We start from the raw sequence: 10,462 nt of genomic DNA, 5'->3' as shown, positions 1-10,462 counted from the left end.
ATATATATATATATATATGTGTGTGTGTGTGTGTGTGTGTGTGTGTGAGAGTGTGTGTGAGACAAGGATCAGTGAACTTATTCTATGGTCGGGTGAGTTGAGGTTCCCCAGTTCCTCTTTGGGGACTGTCCTCAAATTCTTATCTGGTGACAATACTGTTTCCCTCCCCTCCTCAAAGTTCCAAGTGCTAGGCAACGGAGCGTACTTGGTTTTCTAAGTGTAAATCCCATGCCCACTCTCTGAGAAAGAAAATTGATTCTGGCTCCTACCCACTCAGGAGGCTGAGGCAGAAAGATCACGAGTTCAAAGTCAGGGTGGGTAAATTAGTGACTTAGCAAGACCCTACCTATCTCAAAATTTAAAAAAAGAAAAACAGGGCTATTGGTGTAGCTCAGTGTGAAGGCCTTGGATTCCATCCCTGGTACCACAAAAGGAAAAAGAAGAGGGGAGAAACTGGGAAACAGGGACCAGAGAAATATTTATTTATTTATTTATTTATTTATTTTTTGGCAGAACCGGGGATTGAACTCAGGCCCTTGCACTTGCCAGGGAAGCGCTTGTTCTACTGAGCCATCTCCCCGGCCCCCAGAGAAACATTTATTCTGAATAAGGAAGAATGAACTTCAGTCCAAGAAAATGCCACATTTGTAGCAATTGTAACAATTGTGAAATTGCTTATAACATGACATATACTCCATTGAAGAGAAGCAGGTGAACAGGGTTTTTAAAGTAGGACTGCTTAAGGCCTGGGGAGATGGCTCAGTGGAATAAATGCTTCCCTGGCAAGCGCAAGGGTCTGAGTTCAATCCCTGGTTCTACAAAAAAAAAAAAAGTAGAACTGTCCAAACCCACAAGGCCATTACTTTCTTGCTTTTTTATTTTTTTATTTTTTTGGTGGAACCAGGGATTCCACAGCACAAGCTGCAGCCAGGACATCCCATCCAAACACTACTACTACAAATCCTTCCTCTCACTGAACCAAGCGAAAGCAGCCGTACATCTATCCTAACTATTCTGTATATACAAATACAAAATGGTCCTTCCTTTGTATCCCCCCCTCTTCGGTTCAGTCCTGTCAGAGATGGGTAGTCTATTGGCATCTAAATATTATAGGTGCTTGAATTCAGCAAAACAATCCGACACAGTCCAGTAGTCCACAACAGTAGGGGGTTGTCCGCAGAAGTTGCTGACTAAAGCCTTCTACAGCTCAGCATATTTATATGGCTTTACTTTATATATCTCATTTTTATACTTTTCTGCTGGATGGTTAAGACCAAGATAAAGCAAGACCTATATAACAAGAAATGTAACTTTTATATCTGATAAGGTCAGTCAAATCCCCTTAGGATTTATCCTGTAACCCTGTACTGCACTTTGTAGATCCTTTGTCAGTGTCAGCCATGTGGATGAGTCACGGCCATTGCTTGACCAATGTGCTCTCTGTGAAAGCCTGAGAGGAAGTTTTCTCTCCATGTGACTCTCCTTAGGCATGCTCTACATCATCGATCACTTTCCTCTGTGGCTCCATAATCTCCTTGATCAGAAAATTTGGGGCACAACTGAGTTACATGATGTTACAGTACAGGTTCTCCTATTCTTCACTGACCTTGAAAGGCTAGAGCCAAAATGTTGGCGGACCTTGCAGCCCTTCCTTTCGTCCAATTTTTGATCTACAAACTTAGGTTCTTAACCCTCCAGAAGAGAAGCTTATTATTATCCTGCAACATATGCAGTTCGGTTTACCCTATCTGTCTAAATAGCGAACATCTTAGGCATAATGTGGAACGGATATCTTCCATCAAGTATGGATGTGTTGAAATTTAAGTCCTTACAGAATATGAAGAAAAAAATTTTTTAAAATAGGAATAAACACATATTTTTACACAGAAATTTAGAAATCTAACCATGTACAGCATTGTAGCAGGACATTCCTGTGACATTTTTTTTCTTTTTCTTGTGTCTTTTTCATTTATTACCCATAAAAATATGGAATGCTTCATGAATTTGCATGTCATCCTTGCGCAGGGGCCATGCTAATCTTCTCTGTATCATTCCAATTTTATTATATGTGCTGCCGAAGTGAGCACTCAGCCTGGATTTTAGGGGCTGTTGGCTTTTTTTTTTTTTTTTTAGGGAGGGTGTTGATATGTAATTCAGTCTGGGCTTGAACTCACTTTGTAGCCCCGGATGGCCTCAAACTCACAGTGATCCTCCTGCCTCCTCCTCCTCCTGAGTACTGGGATTACAGACATGCACTACAATGCCTGGCTGCTGGCTTTTTTCTAAATTCTCCTGTGCCGGCCAGGTTGTCCCCAAGCCCTGTTCCAGCCCCTTTGCACCAGGAGGAAGGAGGTGAATGAATTCTCAAGCCCCAGCCAGCTCCCATCCCTGCTGCTGAGCTGCTGCATTGAGTATTTCGGGGAAGGCACAGGATGTTCTTGGCAGTACAAAATGCTTCAGAGGCCGCCCCCGTGTGGAGCAGTCCCCAGAGAGAGCGTGGCGCAAGGAGTGGCCTGGGGCAGCATATGCTTTACCAAGGGGATTTATTTCCACAGTCTGTAATGCCTCCCAGGCTGATACAAGTACAAACTGATTACCAAGATAGAAAAACAGAGAGAAGGAAAAAGCTGAAATGTATACTTTAAACATGTGTGTGCATGCGTACATCCAAGCAATGCGATCCAGTAAACAGTGCATATTTAAATTAAAAATTAAAACTGCATTACAGTAAAAGACATATTGCCACAACTTTTCAAAATACTCCTCAGCTGGGCGTGGTGGGACATGCCTTTAATCCCAGCACTTGAGAGACTGAGGCAGGAGGATCTATGTGAATTTCAGACCAGCCTGTGCTATAAAGTGAGTTCAAGGCCAGCCTGAGCTACGTAGGGAGACCCTGTCTCAAAAAGATGAAAATCAATTAGTTAATTGCAGCATGTCTTTATCCACCTTGTTACCCAGACCTGGCATCATATGACTTCTGGCTCTTCCCCAATATCAAAATGACCAGGAAAGGTAAATGTTTGAAGTCAAGTCAGGACATCAGGGCAGCCAAGACACTCATGAAGAGAAGTTCCAGAGTTGCTTTAGGAAATGGCAGAATGATGGGATATGTGTGTTTGAAGTGAGAGGAGATTCATGATTCATGTATCTTTTACTGTAATGAATTTGTTTTGTTTTCTTTGTGAGACAGGGTCTCGCTGTGCAGTTCAGGCTGGCCTTGAGCTCACTTTGTAGCCCAGGCTGGTCTTGAGCTTTCAGTGATTCTCCTGACTCTACCTCCTGAGTGCTGGGATTACAGGCCTGCACCACCACACCTGGCCTTTCTAGCAGTACTTTTTAACAAGACATAAAAATGACTTAAATGTTTACAGATGAGGACCTAAATAAGCATTTATACTATGTATATTTTATTTGTTTTGTTTTGTTTTTGCAGAACCAGGGATTGAACTCAGGCCCTTGCACTTGCCAGGGAAGTGCTTATTCCGCTGAGCTATCTCCCTGGCCCCAATACTATGTATATTTTAGAATGCTATTTGTTCTCTTGCTTGGGCTCTCCCTCCTTTATTTATTTTTTTTAGTTCATGGGGTTTTTTTGTTTGTTTGTTTGTTTTTTTTTTTGTGGAACCGGGGATTGAACTCAGGCCCTTGCACTTGTCAGGGAAGCACTTATTCCACTGAGCCAGCTCCCTGGCTCCTATTTCATGTTTTTTTGAGACAAGGTCTTTCTATATAGTTCAGGCTGCCTTCAATGCACTGTGTAGCCCAGAGTGGCTGCAAACTCTCAGAGATCCTCCTGCCTCAGCCTCTAGAGTACAGGGGTTACAGTCGTGCATCGCCACACCTGACTACTACAAAAGCTTTTAAACAGATAAAAATGATTTATAATCTTAACACCCAAAAAAGCCTCTGTTATCGTTGTGGAGTTTCCATTTATTTACATTATATATATATACATACCAATATTCTAGTCTTACAATCAGGATGTGTTTAAATTTTTCCCTACAATAAATGAAACTAAAATGAGCTCTAACCTTTCACTCCTGAATTAGGCAGTTGCCTGCTTCCTGGAGCTGCCCTTTCTCCGGGGCTGCCGTGGTTGGGGGGTTCTGGGATCCGCACAGAGTCCTGGGTGTATTCACACTTGCTCATGAGCTCAGACGTCTCAAGAGCGGACTGCTGCTGTGTTTGCCATGACCCTTCACTACCACAAGGTGTCGCTCTCAGACGCCGCTGCATGGCCCCGCCACGGTGATACCACGGTCAGTCCTTCAGACTGCGCCACAACGCCCTGCAATCAATCATTTCTTGTAATAGGCTCGCATGGACTCTTAATAAATGTTTGCCCTGCGGAGGCAGAATCAGGCAGGTCTCAGGAAAGAAGAGATGGGGGCGGCACAGGCTCTCTGAGGGCACTGCGTCTGGGTCCTTGTTCTGGTTTCAAATCTCCCTGGCCAGGTAGTCCCAGGGCCCTGCGCAGCTGGGAGGAAAGCACAAGCAGGATGTGCCGCAGGGAGCCCTGCTGGCCTCTATGCCTCCGGCTGGGCAATGTGGAGGGCCCTTCTGCCAGCCTGAAAGTTGAAGAAGTAGGAGGGGAATCCTGCTCCAGAATGCCCAGACCTGTGGGTAGATGTGAAAGTTGGAGAACAGGAACTTGAGGCCACTAGCAGGAATAGGAGGAAAAGTCAGCCTTGGGGTCCAGACTGAGGAGTGAGGTAGACAAGGAACAGAAAGCAGCGAGTAGAGTGGAGGTGACAGGGAAATAGGGCAGTTGGGAGGGCGAGGGAGAGATGGAGTCAAGGAGTCCTAGGTTGCATGTGGCCACGTCTCTGAAGAAGTGTAAGTCCCTGTGCTCAGAGACTTACACCCAACAAGGGACCTTGGGTTAGTTCCACTGAGGAAGAGAGGAGCCTTTCACTAGATCCTGAGGCCCTCACACAAAGCTGCCCAGACAGGAGGCTCTCAGCGGAGGCCAACACCAACGAGTAGCAATGGTCATTTGTGTGGAAGGCTGGGGCCTGTGTCTCAGCTGAACTGTGCCACCATCCATGTGGCACCTGTGACCCCAACTAGATGAGAGCGCTGGGGTGAGGACTGCCATCAGCCGATGTCCCCAACAGCTAACAGCTGTGGATTTGGAGGAAGTCAGCTGTGTTGGTCAGCGTTCTGTTACCTCAACAGAAATCCCCAAGGAAAGATGCACTTTGGCTCCCAGTTTCTGAGGCCTGATGGTAGAAGGGGATGGCCGAGGACAGGCTCTGTCCACAAGAGCAAAGCATCCCTTTAAAGAAATGTTATAAAGTGATTTAGAAATGGTGCTAAAAGTGGCAAACAAGAATGACAATTGAGATTACCAAATAGAATTTAGCGATCAAGAAATAAAAGCAAAAAAGGGGGGGCGCGGGGAGGTGGCTTAGTGGAATAAGCGCTTCCCTGGTAAGTGCAAGGGCCTGAGTTCAATCCCCGGTTCAAAAAAAAAAGGAAGAAAGAAAAGCAAGAAAAAGAAAAAGAAAGAAAGATAAAAAGAAAAAGAAAAAGAAATAAAAGCAGGTCAGGCATATAGCTCAGCAGCATAGCACCTTCCTGGCAAGTACAATGTCCTGAGTTAGATTCCCAGTACCAAACAAAGGAGAAAAGCAAACTCTTATGTTCTGTTAATTATTGATTATGGAAAGTATTGTGCTGTGGTTACTGAGGGCCATATGGGCTTTAGATTGGGAGGGCGGCGGAGGACTTTGGAATTTTGCAGGCTAGCAGAGGCAGGGGTGCGGGCGGGAGGAGGACAGATTTCTATGTGAGTAGAGAGAGGTGGGGAGAAGAAGGAGGAAGAAGAATTTCCCATGGAGAGCAGGGAAAGATAATTGTCATACCTGGTGTGGCCCGTAAGGGAGCATGAGTGAGGTCCAAGGGCAGTAGTTACGATCGGTCAGTTACCAAGGGGAGCCAGTGTCCCTGAGGAGTGTCCACCCGTGGCAAGTGCTAGTTTTACAGGTAGGGAAGGAGAATTGAGCCTTTTTCTATCCCCAGTGGTGAGAGAAGAGAGCAGAAGCAGAAAACAGTCGCCTGTAAGAGGAAGGAGGCTCAGTGCAGAGAGGGTTAACTTTCAGAGCAAAAAACGGAGGAGCCAAAAGGCTTTGGGAGCTGAAAGCTGCTGCCAGCAGCAATGGGTGGGGCTTAGTCACTGGAGCAGGTACTGGGGAGCTGCCAGGCTTCAAATCATCTTGGAGGCAGGCTTAGGGAGAAGAAGAGAAGAAGAAAGAGGGATAGAGAAGTTGAGGAGCTTAACCAATCTGAAACAGCCAGCGAGATCTGGCATGACAGAAGCAGCAGGAGCTGTAGTGTCTGGCATAAATTCTTGGGTGCCCTCAGATGTCCCCAGGGCCTGCAGAATGCCTTGTCCTTTCTGATCTCCTCCCCAACATCCTGTGCTTGCATATCTTGCCTATAACAGCTTCAGTTCTGAGCTGAGTTCCCTGCAGAGAGCAGTGTTTCTACTGGCAAGCAGGTTGGCAGTGGGGGGGCAGGGAGATAGCTCAGGGTCCTGAGTTCAATCCCTGGTACCGCAAAAAAAAAAAAAAAAAAAAAAGACTGGTGGCACACACATGCAAAACCAGCACTCAGGAGGCTGAGGCAGGAGAACCTTGGAAATCAAGGCCAGCCAGGGCTACATAGTGAGACTTTATCTCAAAAAAACAAAAACAAAAACAAGGAGTTTGCTAAGGACAAGTTCAGGCTGTGAAACAAAAGTTCTTTCATGGGCTCCTACCAAGCAAGGGCTTGGGTTGCAGCAGGACTCCAGCTGAGGACTAATCCTGTGCCTCCTCAGGGGCCCTGGCTTTTTTGTGCGCTTATTTGTCTAAGTCGTTATGTTCCTGAGTATGGTAAAGAAGCATGGCGCTAAGCAGTATCAGCAGCCTGACTCTAGTTTATGTATTTTTAAATTGCTTTTGGTGGTATTGGGATTGGGTACATGCAGCCTCCTCACTAGCTTTCCCATCTTCCCTTCCTTCTTTCCTCCCTCCCTCCCTTCCTTCTTTAAAAAAAAAGGGGGGGCGGGGAGATGGCTAAGTGGAATAAGCGCTTCCCTGGCAAGCGCAAGGGCCTGAGTTCAATCCCTGGTTCCTCAAAAAAATAAAAAAATAAATAAATAAAATTTGTTTTTTGACACAGGGTCTTGCTGTGTAGCCCAGCTGGCTCTAGACAAGCAGCAATCCTTCTGCCTCTTTTCTTTTCTTTTTTCTTTTGATGGAACTGGGGATTGAACTCAGGCCCTTGTGCTTGCCAGGCAAGCACTTATTCCACTGAGCCATCTCCCCAACCCCAAAACATTGTTGGGGTGGTGGCCCTCAATTGGATTAATTTTTTTTTCTTTTTTTTTGCGGAACTGGGGATTGAACTCAGGCCCTTGTGCTTGCCAGGCAAGCACTTATTCCACTGAGCCATCTCCCCAACCCCAAAACATTGTTGGGGTGGTGGCCCTCAATTGGATTAATTTTTTTTTCTTTTTTTTTGCGGAACTGGGGATTGAACTCAGGCCCTTGCTTTTGCAAGGCAAGTGCTTATTCTACTGAGCTATCTCTCTGGCCCCCCAACCACACCAATTTTTAACTATGTGTATGTGTATGTTTAATCAGAATTTCATAGGTTCATAGCTACATTAAGATCTGAGATCATTAAGACTAAAAAGTAGGTTTAATAGTAATCCCCACTGCTCAGTATATGGTAGTAGAACCAGTAGAGTCTAGCAACGATTCAGAACTTATTAGAAATGGGAAATCTTAGGTTCCATTCTAGACCTGCTGAGCCAGAGTATAGTTGTTTGTTTGGTTTGGTTTTTTCTCCTTTTTGAGACAGGGTTTCATTATGTAGTTCAGGCAGGACTTGAACTTACTTTATAGGCCAGGCTGGCCTTGAACTCATAGCAATTCTGCCTCAGCCTACCAAATGCTGTGATCACAGGTGTGTGCCACCATGTGCAGCTTTTTTACTATTATTATTATTATTATTATATATATATATATTTTTTTTTTGAGCTAGGGTCTTCTTATGTAGTTCAGGCTGGCCTTGAACTCCCTACATGGCCCAGTCTGGCCTTGAACTTGTGGCAATTCTCCTCCTTCAGTCTCCTGAATGCCAGGCTTACAGGCATGCACCACCACGTCTGGCTTTCAGAATATGTAGTAAAGATGCAAGTTCCTGCATCAGATGTTGTAGATTATGGTCTACCTGTACAGTGGAGTATTATTCAGCCATCAAAAGGGATAATACAGATAGAAGCTATGGTATGGATAAGCTTGGCAATATGGTGGTTCTGTGAAAGCCAGCTACAAAGGCCTTGAATTGTGTTTCCATGAAATGTGCAGGAAAGACAAATCCATAGAGACAGAAAATAGTGTCAGGCATGGGCTGGGAAGGCGGAGGCTGGTAGGAAGAGATGCAGATGTTCTAGGACTAGATAGTGGTGAAGGTTGCAGAACATTGTGAATAAACTAAAACAAAACACTAAATTGAACACTTCAAAAATCTGAACCTTTTGTTTGTTTTTTAGAGAAGGAACACAGGACCCTGTGCATGCTAGGCAAGTGCTCTGCCACTGAGCTACAACCCAGTCGTCCCCCATATTTAAAACTTACGTGACTTTTGTCAAATACAAAATTCAACACAACATAGCACATTGCTTGCACTTTTTGACAAATAATAGATTCTTCTCTTTCTTCCCAGAGTAGCAGAAGATGATGCTTAGATAATCATAGGCTAATGAAAGCCCTGCAGGTTTTCATTGTTCACTGAGTAACTCCATTCCAATTATCCAGCAGGCTTATTTTGTCATTCATGAAACAGCAATGTAATAGTTTCTCTGTAAATATAATGCTGTTGTTAAAACTAAAACATAATCAGGGTAGAACCCTTGTTTTAGGGCATATTCTATCCCCAGAACTGAAATTTTTTTTTGTTTGTGGTTTTTTTTTTTTTTTTTTTGGTGGAACCGGGGATTGAACTTAGGCCCTTGCGCTTGCCAAGCAAGCGCTTATTCTGCTGAGCTATCTCCTCGGCCCCTTTTTTAAGAATTTTTTTTTAATTTTAAATTTTAAATTTTTTGGCAGAACCAGGGATTGAACTCAGGCCCTTACACTTGCCAGGCAAGGAAAATTTTTAAAAGATCATAAAATAACAATTTTTTTAAAAAGGTCACAAAGTACATTTCATTTGTGTATACATTTGTTTGTTTGTTGTTTTGTCTCTTTCAGACAGGGTATCCCTACGGACTTCAGGCTGGCCTCGAATTCATAGCTATCCTCCTCATTCAGCCTCCTGAGTGCTGGGGTTACAGGTGTGTGCCACCCTGCCTGGCTATGTTTGATTTGTAAAGGTGAGCTCCTGGGTGACTGACTGGTGTGCATATTAGAGTGTTAGAAGCACTCTGAGCCATGCCCTGTCCAACGGCAGGGCCTCAGCCCTTCCCTACCCTAGTCTGGAAAATTCTTCTCTTTTACTTGGGATCCCAGACCTAGCTTCAGGCACTTTCCTTACAGGTATGGCCTCATCTGGCAGCACCACCACTGGGCAACAAGCTGGCAGGGACCTCTCCTTGGTTCTGGCTGTGGGCTGCTGCCCACATGTCCCCCAGCTGCCATGGGTGGCACAAGAAAGCCAGCAGCCCATTCTGGAAATTGTCCTCCCCCTCCCAACTCCAGGATCCTGGGCACCAAAACCCTCTTTTTTTCCTCTACAGAATAAAGGGGGAAGCCAGGCATGGAGATAATCCCAGTCTCCTGGAGGCTGAGGCAGGAGGATTTGAACTGTATCTAAGACTCAATCTCAAAAACAAACACACAAAAATGAATAAAGGGGGAAACACCAGATGCCAGCAAACACTGTGGGAGAGGAGGCGCCTTTCCTCTCCAGAGAGGTCTTAGCTGCAGCTTCTGCCTGGCCCAGCGTTCTATTTTGGGAAGGATATGTAGCAGAAACATTAATAGCGAGGGTTTGGGGCTGTATTGTCTTTGTTTTCTTGTCTTGTAGGGGCTAGCTCTTATTTTTATTAACCTCTATTTCTATTTCTTAAGCAATTAATTAAAGTAGGAATAGTGGCCCATGCCTGTAACCCCAGTTACTAGGCAGCCTGAGGCAGGACGATCCCAGGTCCCAGGCCAGCCCGGGCAACTTAGCAAGAGCCTGTCTCAAAATAAAAAACGCTGGAGGTATGGCTTGATTCATAGCTTTCTGTATCTCCCACATAACCATAAAATAAAGACAAGTGCTCTGTTAGAGAAAATGAGCACTCTCTGTGGTTTCAACATGAATCTTTTAACAGAGAATTTCTGTCCTGCAAAATTTTGTTCATGAGAATCACAAAAGCTTCCTTACAGGGACCACAGTGCACAGAGAGGTCTTTCATAGGGAACATAGGGATCCAGAGACAGGAAAGGAAATTGTTTCAGACCGCAGCAGGCGTGGGGGG

General features: G+C 44.9%; 1 non-coding gene across 1 annotated transcript; it reads right to left on the bottom strand.

Moving 5' to 3' along the window:
• Positions 1-1,980: 1,980 nt before the first annotated feature.
• Positions 1,981-2,087, bottom strand: LOC111816266. Its single transcript, XR_002820701.1, has one exon. It is a non-coding gene; the product is annotated as a U6 spliceosomal RNA (small nuclear RNA).
• Between the last annotated feature and the right edge of the window lie 8,375 nt (positions 2,088-10,462).

This window comes from Octodon degus, unplaced genomic scaffold (assembly GCF_000260255.1).
Source record: "Octodon degus isolate 3935 unplaced genomic scaffold, OctDeg1.0 scaffold00002, whole genome shotgun sequence".
Classification (NCBI taxonomy): domain Eukaryota; kingdom Metazoa; phylum Chordata; class Mammalia; order Rodentia; family Octodontidae; genus Octodon; species Octodon degus.
This window is presented reverse-complemented; position numbering and strand designations above follow the sequence as displayed.